Genomic DNA, 17,520 nt, shown 5'->3' with positions numbered 1-17,520 from the left:
AAGTGTCCGTGGAGAATGCGGTGAATCAGCTGAGTTGAGTGGAGTTAGTTGCCCAGCTGTTGGACGCGAGTGTTTGCGGAATGTGAATGTTTGCTCGTTTGCATATCAAATGATGCAACAGCTGTGGCGTCGTCATCACATAGATGTGGGCGGAATAAATGCAAAAGATAAAAGAGACACTTTTGATAAATAAATGCTGATTGAGTTAACTTGAAATGTGTCATTACAGAGAATTAGGTACATGTACATGTTAAACAATAAAAAAAATAGAAGTCTTTAACAATTTGTTCAATATGTTTTGCTTAAAATAATATTTCCGAAATTCGTGTCCCTCCCACGCATCTCTGTTACCAAATTATGTGGAGAATACACAAGGGCTTACATATTTATGACACCGTCTTAGCCAGCAGACAAAACACACTCAAATACCGAATCGATTACGAAGGTCTCTCTCGGATTTATGTGTTTTGAAAGTCATAAGAATGAAGTGATCCCAAAAGCTAAACGGTGGCTCCCAAGCCTATTCAAAGTCGGTCGGTCTTTCGGTCTAATTTCCATAACAAACACGCACAACAAAAGTTAGGTTCGGTGGCCGGTCTCCGGAGGTGCTAAAAATATGTAGTTCAAGTCCAAAGAGATGGACCATCCATCTATTATGCATCGGGAACACACCCATTTCTTGGTTGACAAAATTGAAAACAAATTTAAATGTTAATGTGTGTACCCAATTTAATATATTCCACAAAAGCGACGCCGGCTCGGAGATTAATGAAATCCCCAGCTGGTTCCCCAAGGAGCCTACTCTCTGTGTGCTTCTCCATATATATGTATATTTTCCAGTGTGAGATGCCAGGCAGGAGGAAGAGTGCTAAGCACTCATCGCATTATACGGAAATCTGACTGTTGCCTGAATGCAATTTGCATATAATAATATTTCATATTAATATAAATTTCAAGTAGCTTCCCTCCCGGCCTGGCTACACTCGTGAGAGGAAAATTGATCAGGCGGAACAATGAATGTGGAAGGGAAATAGGTAATATTATAATGTATTTGATTTTAATCAGATTATAATTCTGACCTTAATCAGATTTCAATTATTTAAGAAATATATTGGTTGTAAAATATAGAAGAGGGAGGAAATCTAAGGTGATCCTGCCTTCAAAATCAATTGACTATCATCGTTTTTATGGCCCGCCACTGTATTTAATCGCTGGTTGCATTCGATAAAACTCAGTGAAATGTGTATATATATTCCCTTGATTCTGTGGGGTGCCTTGTGTAAACAAGAAGCAGTTAGACTGCATCTTTAGCGTGTGCAGGTTCTTGTTTTTATTTTGGTTTTGGGTCAGCCAACCAAAACATAAAAAAATAGTAAAATCAAATATAGCACAGACCTGAAAAGGGACAACAGGAAAACAGGGTAGAAAAAATTGAAACTGTTGCCTCCAAAACCCATTGAACTGTAGAACCAAGCGCCATAGTCATCGTCGTCGCCGTCGTCATTGATGTGGAATTAATAAAGCGTGTAGCCCACGCCTGGGACAAACAAAAGCGAAAGAGACGGCCATAGAGAAAGTGAATGAGATAGGGGATAATTGCAGACAGTTCAGCTGCAGTTTTGGTTTTTCCGCAGACAGCAGCGGAGCAGGAGTAGGAGCAGGAGTAACAGGAGCCCTGAGCCTGGATGCTATAAAAGCGATTTATTAATGTCAGCCAGACAAGTGCCTGCTGGCGTCAGTGGGTGCCGAGACCCCGATGCCGACGGCATACTGGATAGGCTATATAGCATACATATCGCGTATGCCACTGCAACTGCAACTACATCTGCAAAGCCAAGCATCGGGGCAGCACGATTGAATATCATGTACACATGCACTGTAGTTCAATATGCTTGAAAAAATAAGTGAAATAATGAATTAAGTTAATGACTAACTTTATAAGAAATTTTTAATATATATATATATAAATTTTAATTAATTTAGCTAACTCCTCTTAAAGATTGCTCCTTTTCAACAACATAAGGCGAGGCTCGACTATATGCCAATATCACACACAGATCATTTGTCTCAGAATCCAAACTTGAGAATTATTAGTGAAATATAATATGCAGTTCTATTTTCCTTATATAAAATCAGGGTTAATCAGTGAATTTAACAAAACATACACTAGGAATTCGTCACAGACAAGTACATATAAGTTTTTGAATTTACAATTGTTTGGGAAGACTATACTCCACCTCATTAGTATCCATTACATATCCCTAAAACATATTTTTAATTTTCCTACATTTCTATAGAAGTGTCACAGTATTTTATCCCATTTTTCCCACAGTTCAATGCATGCTCTCTCGCATGTTTGTAATAATGTTGCCAGTGATGAGCATCGGGCTCATGTTGCCGCTGTTGATGCTGATGTTGGTGTTGTGGCGGCACTGGCAGCTGCAGATGTTTACCCGCTCGCCGTGTCTCTTTCTGTCTCATTCTTTCTGGTTGTGTGTGTGTGTGTGTGTAGGGGGTAATGTGTTCGAGTCGTGGACAAAGTGATTCATTCATTCGCCTGGCAACTGCAACTCGCAGCCAACATTAATGTTGATTACATGCCGACAGTTTGTACATAGACTTGTCATTTGCACCATAAACGGCAGCCAAGGCAGAGCTGAGCCTAGCCATGGTCTTCCCTGAGGCTCTTGGAAACAAGCTACACAGAGAGAAAAGTACCCTTTGACTCATAAACTATTTAAAAAATATTTAAAAATATAAATAATGGAATTAAAATAGTTTTTTGAGGATTTCATGTGAGAAAATGCATTTTTAAACATTTTTCAAATCCCTAGACTTGGTTATTTTTCCTCTGTGTTTTCATGTATTATTAAATTGTTGCATTGAAGTGAGATTTTGGTCTGGTGGGTCATGGTAATTGAATGCGTTAATTTCTGTTGTACAATTATTTACTTAGCTCACACCCTCTTGACTGACACCCGCGCCCTATTTTTTTTTGGGGTAGGTCCATTCCATTTCTCCCCACTTTTGGTTTGTTTTCTCTTGCCCTGGGAGTTTTGTTTGTGTTTCGCATTATATTTGATAATTATCCTAATTATAATGGGATGGTTATGTGTCAATTGGGACTTGGGGCTTTCCGCCTTTCCTGGGCGTTACGACTGGCTAACCCTTTTGCCACAGCATCGGCATCAAAGAGATGATGTTGTATCTCTCTGGGATACTTGAGAGTGCTGTTCACCGTGGCTCAGAGTGTAATCGAAAAGTTTGCATCGCTTCAATTGCATAGTTTTGCCTCCTCCAGGTATTAATTAACCCAAGCGGAGGCAAGTTCTGAGAGAGAGCGATGCAGGTACTTCAGTGCCACTAAAACAGAGCGAAATAAAGTTTCCGCCCCCGAAAGTTTGGCAGTGGCTCAAAGAAGCATTGAAATTGGCGGGCAGAAATTTAAGACCTGAGCTTAAATATTATTATTATTAAATGGGTTAATAAATACATATATTTGCAGATAGCTTATAAATGATTTATTCCCCAAGAAATCCTTTAGGTATGCACTCAACTTCCTCTATAACATTTTTATAACCTCCCCTTTACAATTTAATCAAATTAAAATACCTTTTTCTTATCACAAAATCCATCAAGGACATACATTTACTAATGCATATTTCACCCAAAGGACATTTGTGACATTTGAAATGAAAATCATGGCCCAAATGCCACAATCCTAGCCACAAGAGCAATGTAATCATACCATAAAAAAAAGCTGAAGCAAAAAGAGCCCTTGATATGGGTTTAAAAGCAGGAAAAACCAAATGAAATTAACGATGTTTAGGAGGACGCAACCACAGCCACGCATATTTCACGCCAAAACAGAAGAAACACGACCCAAATTCAGCCGTTTAGTGTAACAAAAAAAAAAAAGTATATAAAAAATCACGGAAATTATGTGAAAAATGTGCAATTTCATGTCGGCAAACCCCTTTCCTAACCCACCGCCCACTCCTCCCAGTTGATTTAGCTCTTCTGTGGGCCCTTGAGCCTCTCTGTATCCAATTCTCAGAGCTGCTCCATTCAGCATCCTTTATCCTCCGCCTCCTTTTTTTTTTTTGGGTTTCTGTTTCATATTTCTAGTCATACAGTTGAGTGAATTTGACAAATTGTAAAATGGCCCACACAACCCAAGGATAACCCAAAAAAAAAAAAAGTCAGAGGAATAACATGAAAGTTTTCCCCTTAATACATATATATACATATATGAAAAACATGCTGCACGAGAACTAATGATTATTAATGTTCATAAGGATTTGGCAAAAAGTTGTCGTTTTTCGTTACTCGTTTCGGTTTTAGCCTTGTTCGCCTCCAGGGTTTCGCCTTTTTCGAGTTAAATTGTCTGAGAGATGAGCCTGTTGCCCCTTTTTTCTTGTATTTTAGCCCCAAAAAGTGTCGTGTAATTGAAAAGAAATGTAATTCAATATAAATAATGGAAGAAGAAAAATCCCAGCAAGGGTTATGTTCTCAGAGAATTCTAGGAAATCCCTGAAAGTAAGCTAATGATTTATATTTTACTTATTTTTTCAATGTCTTAAATTCAGTTTTAGTTTGATTTATTACTTTAATTGTTATTATTTAACTGAATTATTTATTTTTTTTTTATTAAATTTAATCAATTTTCAACACCAGGTTGTTGTACACTGTTTAGAAATTCAATTAAAGCAAACCCAATTGCCGTTTTTTTTTTCGTGTCGTTTGCTCTTATTGGCAAATAATGCAAATAGGAAATGACTTTGTTTACTACAAATTACGCGCAACTGAACGCATAATTATTGGCTAATTAAATTACAATTTCACAACGCCGAATGGCGGGCCACAAAAACCAAACAATAAAAATAAATAAATATATTTTGTTTATGTCATGATATAGCTGAATCCTCAGACAAACAGATTCTCATACAGATTATTGAACAATTAAAATATTCAGGAAATTAGCAAATTTCTAAAATTTACAAATTTATGATGGTGAATTTTTAATTGTCAACAAAACAAAAGGCAAGCGATTTCTAATTGCGACCTAATGAAAAGTCGCACAATAAATAAATTTGCAAATGCAATTTGCATGACTATGATAAAAACAATAAATAATGAGAATGAAGGCAATCAATGAGGCAGATAGTAAAAATAAATTATAACGCAGTTAAAAATAGAGCTGCAAATTAAGAATTCATGACAGCTAATAAATTTGCTGAAGGTCTGATGCCTTGATAGGGTACAAAGCTGATGATTCAAGGTGAACTTAATTAGTTAATGATGATAATTTGATGATAATTGCCTGACAAAATATTAAATATTAAGTAAATACCAAACAAAAAAGATATTTACTACGTAGTACAACTTTTTTCATCAAAAGAATTACGCAAAACTATAATTCTTATCCGATTCTTAATGGTAAAACTTGCGGCAATACATCTTCAAAGGCGACATCTGTTCTGTTCTCTCTCTCTGGTCTCCTTCTATTAGAGTTTACAAAGAGTTAAACTAGTTCAGCTTTTAAATTGATAAACTTTACTTTGATGACACTAGCTTTTGTACTATTTCTGTACATCTCCCACTGAGGGGTGTAATTACTAACAAAATCAAGAAACTTTTTCCCTTGCTCTCTTGGACAGCTAATGATTGTTTGATAAGCTCCGTCGGGGATGGAGGGGAATGTGGTAGATAATTTATAAATAAAAGGGTAAATAAGGGGGCTGGACTGCAGCTTGATGAAGGCACCATGAATGGCGGCGCAACGAAGCATAAATAAATAAAACAAAAAGCCAGAGAAAGTGCCGAACAACTTGCACTTGTCGACGACCATTGGCCATTGGCCATCCGTCGTCCTTGCGGTTCCATTATATATATACACGATTTTTTTTTGGGGGGGAGACTATCCTGCTGTGCAGATATGCAAGTTGCATGACAAAAGTTTCACAATTAAAACGGGCAACATTTTAAAGAGGGACTTGCGGCCGGAGCGTTAAATTTTATATGCCGGCCAGAGTGAAATTCATAGCCAAAGTCTATTTTATAGCTGCAACAGAAGTTCTCCCCCCACCCCACTACACTGTCCACTGCCCTTTCCGGAAAAGTTTCCCATTTTTCTTGTTGGCTTTTTTTTTATGTTTTTTGTTTTACAGCCTTTATATATATATATATTCTTTTTTGTCTAGTGGCAAGCCGGAAGTTGTTAGGATGAAATCTGATTTGGAAAGGCAGCGACGACGGGGAATATTCTGGCTTTTTGGATTTTGTGCATTGTGTCGGCTTGGAGCGGAAAAACTTTGGGGCTGAGAGATAGTTGAATGAACTGCGAAAGGATTTGGTCATAATATAGATTTGTCTGATGATTTGCTCAGCAAAAAGTTACGGAAACTTTTATGATAGCCGCCGAAAAAAAGGGTTACTTTCATTGTTTAACCTTGGTTTATTGGGTAATATTTTCTTTGATTGGGTCTAGACACAAAAGAAGAATTTATTTGTATGTTAAATATTTTATTTCAATCATTGTACTTGGGATAATTTGTGAATATGTTCTTGTTTCGATGGAATAAAACCATTTGAAAATGTGTTAAACTGTTTTCTTTCTTAATTGTTATCTTCTAACTTTAAATTCTCTTAAAACTTCCTCAAAGAATTGGAAACTTCAAAAACCCTCATAAAAATTGCAATACCATTTCAACTTCTTGACACTCCTCAACCAACAATTGTCAAAACATTTACATTTTATGGGCTTTTGTGAAGGAGGCCCCAAAAATACTATTAACCCTTGACACACACTTAACCTACAAGTTCATGGCACTGCATAAGTTTTAGAAATGTTTTTAATGACCACAGAAATGAAACAAAAACTTTCCATACATCAAATAGCGATTACACAAATTACTACTAAAACACAACACAAAGAGATGGTGGGAGGACCTCAACGAGAATTTTAATTAAAAGTTACAGCCCGTTATGGGATTTCACTCCTTTTTTCTCTCACTCAAAACACTCACAAAGCTCTCTAGAGTATGGAAAAATATTGTTGACAACATTAAATTAATTTTACCTTAGGGATTAGTACAGCAAGAAAGTTTATTTTATTTTTGTTTGCAGATAAAGCTCAGAGAAAGAAAGTTGTATAAAATAACTATCCATTTTGCAAATTTAAGTTAATATTCCTATTTAAATCTTAAAATCTCACAGTTCATTATAGATATTTACATCTAAGTACATATTTCATGGTTCACTGATTTTATATATAATTTCTATATATTAACAATCTAAGCTTAAACCGGTTTTCATAAACCGTAGCCAGTTCACTGACCACAAATTAGAACTTTAATAAAATCGAAATGGAAATTGTTTTGATAGAAATCGCCACACACATACGGATTTAATACAAATACAAATCCTTGTGTGTGTGCGTATACCAATTCATATGGAATTATGCAGGAATTTAGAGTCCTTTATGCCAGCCACAATACAACTGCCTGCAATTTGGTAACTAATTTCAAATGCAACAACTCAGTTGCCCTAAGCCAGCCTCTTCAGGGCGTGGCACGTTGGCCGAGATGAATATTTTACGCTTTATGATCTTTACATGCTGCAAATATAAAGAGCTTAGAAAAAGGGGATATTGTGGTCAGTTTAGATGATTCGCTTTAATAGAGAGAAAAAAAAAAAAAAAAAAAAAAAACACAAAACATTGAAAGTCTTATAAATCAGGTACTGTTTTCAGTATATTCTCCAATCAAATTTTTACTAATAAACAAAAATCATTATTTTAAAAATAATTTTAAATAAAAAAATATGAATAAAAAAGAAATCCACTTTGACCCCGACGTGATTTGAACACGCAACCTTCTGATCTGGAGTCAGACGCGCTACCGTTGCGCCACGGAGTCATGTTGATAATCCCAATTAAAACATAGCTATGTATATGATTGAATCAAGTGAAAATATTTTCAAAGCAACGATAAGATAAGTGCATTTAGCTCTCCGATTCTTTTTCCTCTATGTTTATTAATCTATAATAGATTGCTGTTGCTATAAATAAAGTCAATGAGCAACAAATAAATATCCGATAAGCTCTTATTTATTTTAATTAATGCCATAGTATATTTTCTAGGAAATATAATAGTAAATATTAAAGGGAATGCACTTGAACATTTGATTACAAGAATATATTCTAATTTTATTAATTTATTTATTTTGTTTTTTGCTCAATACCATAATTAAACGTTGTATATTTAGTTTAATAGTTTAAGGTCACACTTCAAGTTTTTATATATTATTAATATTGTCCTCTTTTTTGTCATATGGATTTATAATTAATTTTTAAAAACATTTTTTAAGCATGGGACAGCTATTTATCCCTGTTTCTGCATAGGTTAAATGTGACCGTTTTAAATAAATCCTCTGTTTTAATGTGACCTTAAATTGGCCTTATAAAAATGATCGATTTAATATATGTATATATTTTTTTTTATTTCTCCTTTTTTTTTGTTTAAATTATTAGCTTTATATGCAAACTTTACATTTTATATTTTAAAATATAATATATATATATATAATAATTAAATAGTTACACTGTGCTAACATAGATTTAAAATAGCAAATAAGTAAAAATAATCCTATATTTGTATGGTCGTTTGCCTCGCGTATTGTACAACTATTCTTAAAGCCCCTTGCTACTTGCTATTTGTAATTACAAATTACAAATTCCGACAAATTATAAACAAGGCACGTAGTCAAGTTGATATATGGTATGTCTGTATGTCCCTTACTTTGTTGTTCAGCCAATAAAAGTGGGTAGCACTTGTAACCCCACAATAAGAATTAGTTGCTCCAGTCGAATCACTGTTAATTTCAGATCTGAAACTTGTAGCCCAAGAGCAAAGCAAATTTCATGACTGCCAAAGAAGCGTAAACATTTAGCAAAATGAAATTCCCAGAAACTAAAATGATACAAAAACACGCAGCGAGTAAAAAAATGTGTAGGGAGAGGAAAGCAAGGAAAAACAAAACAAAAGAAATTAATTTGCATGCAAATGAGTACAAAACTGAATGAGAAGAAGCAAAAATTCAATGAGGAATTTTTAATTACCCTAAAACGGTTACAGATTTCCATGGATATGGGTGCTTACTGTCCTCCTTCGTGCAGGATCAGCATAATTATGTAAGTCAACACACGGCAAGAAGCTTCCTTCCTTCCGTCAAGTGTTGCACATACAGATACCTTTTGGTTGTTGCTCTTCTGTTGCTTGTCAAGTCAATTGCGTAATTAACATTCGTAAGCAGTTGTAGGCTCTCGAAGTCGAACTCGGCTCTGCTCTACTCAACCTAATTGAAATTTTGGACAGAAGCCAAACTATATGTGTTTTACCCTTTGAGGAATCTCCTCCAGCAGCTCTAGTATTTGCAACTCATAATTTTACAAGGGAGCCAGCGCACACATCCTGCCTCGGTTTTGTCCTGTCCTGTGTGTGTGTGTGTTTTCGATTTAGTTGTGTGGCCAGGACTCGTGTCATTAGCATATGCTATTTCAAGCCTTGGCAACCATTCGAGTTCTCTTCATTTGGCAAGATGGCTAATAAAACAGCCAATATGTGGGCTATGTGCCTATCCTACAGGCATTCATAATTCACAGGAAATGTTACATTCAATATTCATATTCGATTCTATCAAATTTGTATTTATTATGCCCTTAATTTAATAGCTACACGTTCTATATCAGGCTCTTGCATTAATTGCTTGTAGACTTGGGAATTCAAATGTTGTCAACTGCTTATTCCGCGTCAATTAATTAAATCCTAAATTCACTTAACGCTCTACTTCTCTATCTTTACAGGTAAACAACATTAAAGTGATGAGTAAAGCTGAAATGAGACATTTTAAGGGGAATTAAAGATGGTTTATATAAATTAAGACGGATGTAAGTACATTTTATAAATATTTTAAATGGAATAGATTTCTTATTCTTGGAAATTCTACGCTGATATAAAAATTCTTTTTAATAAACTGATTATTTCCCTCTTGGCAATTACATTTAAATATATTTATATATACTAGTATATGTTTTTCTAAACAAAGGAAAAAAACCAGAGCAAATATCACAGTTTCCTTATCAAGAGTCATTTCCCGTTGGTATGCCAATCACATTTTCCCCAAAGGAGAGTACTTCAAATATTTATTAATTATTTTTAATGGCGGTGAATCACCATAATGGATATATATTTGCAATCTGTAACCAAATGCCGTACTTCAGTCACGCTCAAAAGTGCTTAGTGGATTCGTGATAATTTTTAGCCCGGCCTAAATGGCTACTCCCTCTTGGATTTCCCTGCCTCCTGTGGTAATTACACACAAAAATCTAAACCACACTTTTCGTGTTCGAGAGATTTTCGAGTACAGGGAAAAAGGAGGCAAATGATAAATATTTCGATTAGCGTTCAATTGAGTGCACATAACTGTTGATGAACCAGTAAAGCCGGCGGGCAACAAGTCAGTCAGAAGGGGGGAAAACTGTTAATTGAATTGCTCTAGAAAATCAAAGTCAATCCAGGTTCATTAGGGAAGAAGTCGAGCATTGGTAAACATCGAAACATTCAAGTGTATGAGCAGCATTACAGGGAAAAAAAATAAGTATAAAGTTCTAGAATTTTAGGAGAAATATTATATTATTCTTATTATTATACTTAGGTATCATTTTATTTGAAATTCATCTTGGTAAAAGACACCATAAATGTCCCAACAAATATATTAGATCCACAAAGTTTCTTTCGGTGCATCTGATGCCTGGCTTAAATCTGAATTCGGCATTTGTGTGGCCTTTCATTAGCGCTGTGTAAATTCGTTGGGCAAATCCCGGTGCATCTGCGTATCTGTATCTTGTATCTGTTAATTGCTCCGATTACCGCATTCGCGTGCATGTCTAGGAAAGTTCAGTAAACCCTTGCATGTCCATAAAATGCCATTTTCAAACAATAACAATTATTATATAAAGTAATTTATATATTTTGATGGCATGTGCCTGATAATAGCAGCCGTCGCAGAAGCAGCTCATCTTTTCGTTCTTATCATTTGTGATGGCCTGCCGGCACCTTAGACCCAATCTTTGTGAATCTGGAAAGCTGCCAGAGATAAGGTAAAGCTCTTTCCACACAATAAAAACTACACAGATGTGAAACTACAAAGCTGTTGGAGTCAATAATAACAGTATCCGTTTCGTTGAATGTTTTGTTTGTGATGTAATTGCACGATTTTGCAGTGTTATTAAATGTAGATTTTAATTTGGAACTATATATATATATATATCCAATTTTAACACGAGTCTTGCATTAAGTACACCATCATTACATGAAGTTGATAATCGGCAATCATTTGAAATTCTGTGTAATTTTTTGTTTTCATTTTCCGTTGACTCTCCTCCGCGCTGGCCAACTGAGAATTCCCCGGGCAAGTGATAAGCCAAACTCGTTCTCAGCCAGCTCAGTTCCGTTCAGACCTTGCGCTTAGCCGGTTCAACTTTTGAGAGCGTTAATTACGGGGCAACACTTGTGTGTGAGTAAGGTTTTTCTTATAAATATTTTCAACCAATTGTTTACAGTTTGTTGTGAAATGCTATCGTTAAATTAATAATGTGGTGATTTTTATTTGTTTCACACGAAAAGGAAATAAAACAAGTTCAGCTGTATGCCTTGCGGTTATACTAAAAATTCTCAGAAATCTAAAAGTAACAAGTTTTGTTAAAAAAGTGGCAAAACAAATTTATCAAGTGGAAAATTAGTTAGTAAAGTGCCTTTCTTCCAAGCCTAAGGATGATTTCAGACTGTATTTCCAACTAAGTGTAAATAAAGTGTCTATAAATTATTTAAAATTAATAAGGATATTGCTTTCAAATGTGTAAACTGTGAAATTTACTTTTAAAAATTAATAAATATATTTTAAATAATTTTTCTCATATTTTTTGTTATTTATTCTTAAAATTTGTGTCTACAATTTATTTAATAACTAAGAATTCAATGGCAAACAAAGTGTTTATTTAGTATCGAAGATTTTTAAGCTTAAAATATAAAATAAATCATTAGGAACACCCCACTAAATGACCATTTATATTGCCAAACTTATTTATTTGCCAAACGTTGACCAGAATTTTTGCCATGTTTTGCACATATTTTACGCATAAATATTTTGAGCTCATTTCGAGCTGCCACACTTGAGTGAAATACATATATTTTTAGCCAAGAAGCAATAAATCAAAGCTAATTCGATTAGCAGCCTTGAAGAGGATCGCCCACTTGATAGCCGGAATAAATGGAGCGAGTGCGTCGAGATTATAGAGCATTTATTAAGTCTTCCGCTGGATACAAAATAAAATAGAAATCTTGTCATGACAGAAAATCAACCGGCATGACGCAAAATGATGGCTATAATTAGAGACACGAAACTAACTTCCGCCTGAGAGACACGTGCCACTCGACATTCTCAATTGCAGAAATCTCTGAAGCCCACTTTGCGCACTTTTCAAGGCTTTGGCCAAGGCCAAGTTCATGTTATATACGTATATATTTTTAGCAATTGAGATAGTTTGTTTATTGTGTAGAAGATTTCAATTTACATTCGATGCGCTTCACAGACAGAAAGGCAGACAAGTAAACTCATAGAGCGACAGACCGAAGACAACCAACAATTAAGTGTCCCAAGAAGAAGTGAACGGACCGTGAAGCGCTTTTCAATGTCAACTCGGAGATGAAAATGTTGCTATATATACATATTAGTTTTTGCCACCACTAAACTCGAAAGGTCAGCCGACCGGAGTCTGCAGAGAGATCCGCTCAATTGAATTGTGTAACTCGAAATTGTTTAAGTATAATTAAAGCAAGCCCAAGGCAGTGGCCAGAGACCGGCGACCAAAGATGGAAGCCTCAAGAGATCGCTTTTGAAGTTTGCTTTTCCAATGGAGTGAGGCATCAATGTGCAGACTGGGAGCCAGCTGCTCGTCATTGAGCTTTGATCTTTTCCAACATGCTGACTAATAACAGACATTACAAATTGCAGAGAGAAAAATAAAGCTTAAAGGGAAGCAATAATTAAATTAAATATATTTTTGTTTTAGTTTTCGACTGTCAAACTACAATCTTTAAGTCATTTATTGCTCCTAATGAATAATTAATTGAATCCTACCTTCTGAGTGGATTTTTCACAGTGTAACATAGTCTCTTTATTGAACTTCTTAACCTTCACGAATACTAATAATTCCGTATATGTATTTTTCTCTCTGTTGAATTAACAAAACCTTCGGATAAAAAACCCATGGAGTCATCAAAACATGAACATCTCAACATGACAAATGAGAAATATTCATTGAGGTCTGAATGAAAGCCTCAAATCGAACATTTTTGACTTTAAAGGCAGGAAAATTCCGCATTAATAAACATCAGTTTGAACCTATTTCCATATGACCTGCTTTGTGTTCGATTTTCTTCCATTTCCTCAAGCTTTCCCTTTTTCTTTTTCTTCTATTTTTCCAAACGCCCTGAAACGAGCATGTGAAACGGAGCATCTCCTCCAACACTCTTCAGTTCCAAGTCCTGCTCAAGGTTTTTCACTGCAGCATAATTTTCAATTGCTTTGGAAAAGCCAAAGCCTTCAATTCGATTCGAATTTTACCAGGTGAAGAAAAAGGGGAGGCATAGGTAGGTAGAGAACTAGAAAATGTTCTATTGAAATCCATCTAGCACCGATTTTGCTGCACAAATGAGCAGACCTCGGATGTGTCTGAGGATTTTCCCTTTTTCCGAGTTGTCATTTTGGATGCCAAATTGTGTGTCTGAAGAGCAGAAGCAGAGTCAGGGAAATTACTCTGTTTCCAGTTCTCGGTCAGCATATTTAATTAGGACAAACCGACATGACTTTGATTTCGAGCCCTGCTGTTTTTGTGACTCACAATTTGATAAACTCTTTGACGCTTAATTGCTGGCGCCTGGTTTTGCATACTAAACACTATGAAATGGGGTCTCGTCTGGGGAAATAGTAACTAGAAAATGAATTTATGTCACTTTGTGCTTGTTCTTGACACAAATGATTGCAGTAACGTGTTGAATGGTGTTCAATGTCAATACATTGAGGGAAAATGGTTTTAAATTTAGATCTTAGAAAATGATAACTTATATATCAGGTTTCTAAATAATGTTTCTAATTCTGCTGTAATGAGAGACTTCAATAAAGTTCCTATTTCAATCATTAATTTGTAAACTGCAAACTTGACTCACTCTGAGAGCACTCACACACTTTTCCGCAAATACAACTCTTAATAGAGGGTAACTGTAACCCAATTTTTCCCCACTTATAATCCAGAAACACACACTGACAACACAGACACTCCTCCCTTTTTAGACCCCACTCCATCATCCCAAAAAGACCAGAGCCAGAAAAAGGCAATTTCGCATAAAAGCCGCAAACAGATGAAACCAACAGATAGAAGCCAGAATTGTGAGGAAGACCGAAAGGCAGCCACAGATTCATTCCATAGGCGGCGGGCATATGAAAATAATGCGTGCCGCACCAATTTCAATGCAGTTGCACAAACGGTCGGCCAGGCAACCTTATGCCCCAGTCCCTAGGTCCTAAAAATGCACTGCAAAAAAGATAATCAGGCCTGCTCCGGTAATCGTAAAATTTTTTCGATTTCGTTTTGGGCGAAAACGAATCGTTTTCGTTTTTAGCTGCTCCGGTTTTCGGCAAATTTCTGCTATCGGATGTTTCGTTTTCTCATCGTTTCTCACTGCTCAAGCAGCTAACTTGTGTTGTTGGTAATAAGCAAAAAACGTTAAGTACTGCCTATTATATTTACAATTGCCTTTTATCTAAGCCAGAAAAAGGCAAAAAATGGTAGAATTAAGCAAATCCAGGCACCTAAGATGCTGCCACACTTTTCACAGTTTTAATTCCGGTGGTCTCAAATATTTATTTGGTTAATTTGGACCATTTAAGTAATCACATTAAATAGTATTAATTATAAACAACCATTTTGGCGGTCCTTTAAAGTTATTAATGTATTCATTTATATTTTATAAGTATTTTTAACTGTCTGTTTCGTTCCACCAACAGTATGGCAACCTTAGCGATAACTTTTTGCGGTGAACTTATCGACCTATCGCCAAAACGAGAAAACTGGCTGAACACGGCAAAAATTTTGTTGTCAAATCTGAGGTGGGGTCAGAAATAAATTTTTTATAAAATAACTACCTGCCAGAATGATCTTATGGTGTTGTGGAATAAACATCAATAGACCACTGAGTAAACTATTTTTTTCCTTTTGTAAATAAGGTCTGATTTCATATAGAAAAAGCCATTTACTTTTCATTCCGGCCAGAAAAAGGTGCCCGTTTTTCAAATCGAAAAAATCTTTCGATTTCGATTACCGGAGCACCAATTTCTCGTTTTCAAAAACGAAAACGAAAAATTCTTGCCGTTTTCGATTACCGGAGCAGGCCTGTATATTTCTTAAAAAATTAAATTAAACAGGATGTATAATTCTTTAATATCAGAAAGTTATTAACAATTCTATATAGATTGTGTTTATAGATTTTTTCGCTCTCAACTGAAAGCAATATAGCAAAAATGTCTTGCATCTGACAATTCAAGTGTATGGTCGTTATGCATCTTATTAGTAAACAGTCTTTGTTGACATTGTTTATTTGCCATAAGGATAATAGCTTTCAGAATACAAATTTTCTTAAAATGGATCATCTTTTGTTTTCTGTGTGACTCTTCACATTAGATGGAAACAAAAATTCCCATTCGAATATAAAGTCTCCACTAGAGGCCGGGGTTTTGCGACTGATTCCTGATTCCTGGGGTCGGTTGAAATTAGCATGCATGTGGCCATGTGTGAGCGTAATTACCAAACACACATCAGGCAGTGCCCCCCTTTGGCATGACAGGCGTCGTCCCCCAAACCACTGACATTTGAACCAACGAACTATGGTGTTGCTGCCGTTTCAGGTTTGTATTATTTTACATATGTATATGGGCGTGGCAGCACTTGGCTCTAAACTGCCTCGCAGGCTTTTGCGGCGGGACCAAATACTCAATCGCTTGTCAATCATACAATTATTGGCACACAAAAGGACAGGCTAACACAGCTAACAGAGCACCGACATCACCCCCCGGTCAGGCCCACTTAATTGTTTTTGCTTGTTTTCGGCTTTTGCGGCTTTTTGCATAATTCATGAGGAAGGAACTGGAACAACCCTTTAATCCTCTTGTGTCTGCAATTTCATCTTTATCCTCTGACCCCCGCCCGGTTCTGTCAACTGCAGTCGGTTTATTGTGTTTTAAGAATTATTTTCCCACTCTCCTTGGCCCGGAATTAAGTGAATTGTCAATTTGCTTGTCAATTGCGCATTTACCCCTTGAGGTTGGTCTGCTGCGTGGCTTCGAAATTTGCGGGTTTTATGCCGGTGGGTCAGTGTGTCTGGTCGGGGATTGTAAGGATTGACCCGAGGGGCGTTTATTTTTGGTTCAATTGGGTCAAAGTTGAAGGAACTTATTTAAACAGGTTTCGGGGGGTGTTTTTTAAGGTTTATAAATATGAGGATTACCAGGATTTTATAGACTGATTCAAGGGTAATATCTATATACAATTAGATAATGATTTAGAATATGAAAAATACAAACTAAATTGTTATAAATTTATTTCTCACTACATTTACTTTTAAATTATAAATAATTTCGTTCAATAAGCACATCAATTACACAGATTTAATTTAGTTTCTGTATTGCACTTTGATTTAATTAAAATCAATCATATGCGCTTATCCTATAACCTATCAAAGCCCTGATAACCACACTTAACCCATCATAATTTAGGACCGCAAACAGCAATTAGTTTACATTTTACTCTCGAACATTACCACGAATTTATTTTTTTTTTTAGCCACAACACAAAACCGTAGCCACGAAAGTAGACCGCAAAAATATTCGCAAATTCCTATCCGCCTCCCGTGAACACTTTGCCACGTAATCCGTTTACCGGAACGCTTCAGTTATTTGTTTATACAATAACATAACAGTGCCAGGGAAAATGGAAAATATATATACATATATAAGCCGCATATCCCCACTATCTGCAGCGATAACAAATCCCTGTCATATTTACGTTAAACGTGGAGGTCGTTCGATGGACGTCGGGTCCTGTTGTTGGTGTTGTTTTGGGCCAAGTCCTTTGTCAAAGTGCGGCTTAAAATATTTTGCGCAAATATTTTCATGACAGGTGCATGAAGCAAATACGGGACACACAACCGGCAGTGTATTAGTGTATATGCCAGGAAATATAACGTGCATATATCCTGTTTTAGTTTCGTGAAATCCGTTAATGAAAGCCAGCTCAACCTAATGGAGATTTATTGTTTTCCACACGCTGCCATATGAACTGACTGTCACATTTATTAGATTACCTTGGGTGTCTTCTCCTGTCATCGTTTTCTGTGGGTGGCTTGT

The 17,520-nt window shown here is 35.9% G+C and overlaps 1 protein-coding gene and 1 non-coding gene across 6 annotated transcripts in view; one reads left to right on the top strand and one right to left on the bottom strand.

Moving 5' to 3' along the window:
• The window catches only part of Fur1 (Furin 1), a 144,756-nt gene that overhangs the window by 28,819 nt on the left and 98,417 nt on the right, over window positions 1-17,520 (top strand). Inside the window, exon 3 of one of the 5 annotated variants that reach the window (XM_017163038.2) lies at window positions 9,866-9,949. The exons of 3 other annotated variants lie outside the window; for them this stretch is intronic. The gene's annotated coding sequence lies outside the window, so the exon portion shown is untranslated. Of the gene's footprint in view, window positions 1-9,865; window positions 9,950-11,514; window positions 11,578-17,520 lie in introns of those variants that run through there. One more of the 5 variants, XM_070286665.1, reaches the window with a different exon arrangement.
• Window positions 7,848-7,919, bottom strand: TRNAW-CCA (transfer RNA tryptophan (anticodon CCA)). Its single transcript has one exon. It is a non-coding gene; the product is annotated as a tRNA-Trp (tRNA).

This window comes from Drosophila kikkawai, chromosome 3R (genome assembly GCF_030179895.1).
Source record: "Drosophila kikkawai strain 14028-0561.14 chromosome 3R, DkikHiC1v2, whole genome shotgun sequence".
Classification (NCBI taxonomy): domain Eukaryota; kingdom Metazoa; phylum Arthropoda; class Insecta; order Diptera; family Drosophilidae; genus Drosophila; species Drosophila kikkawai.
This window is presented reverse-complemented; position numbering and strand designations above follow the sequence as displayed.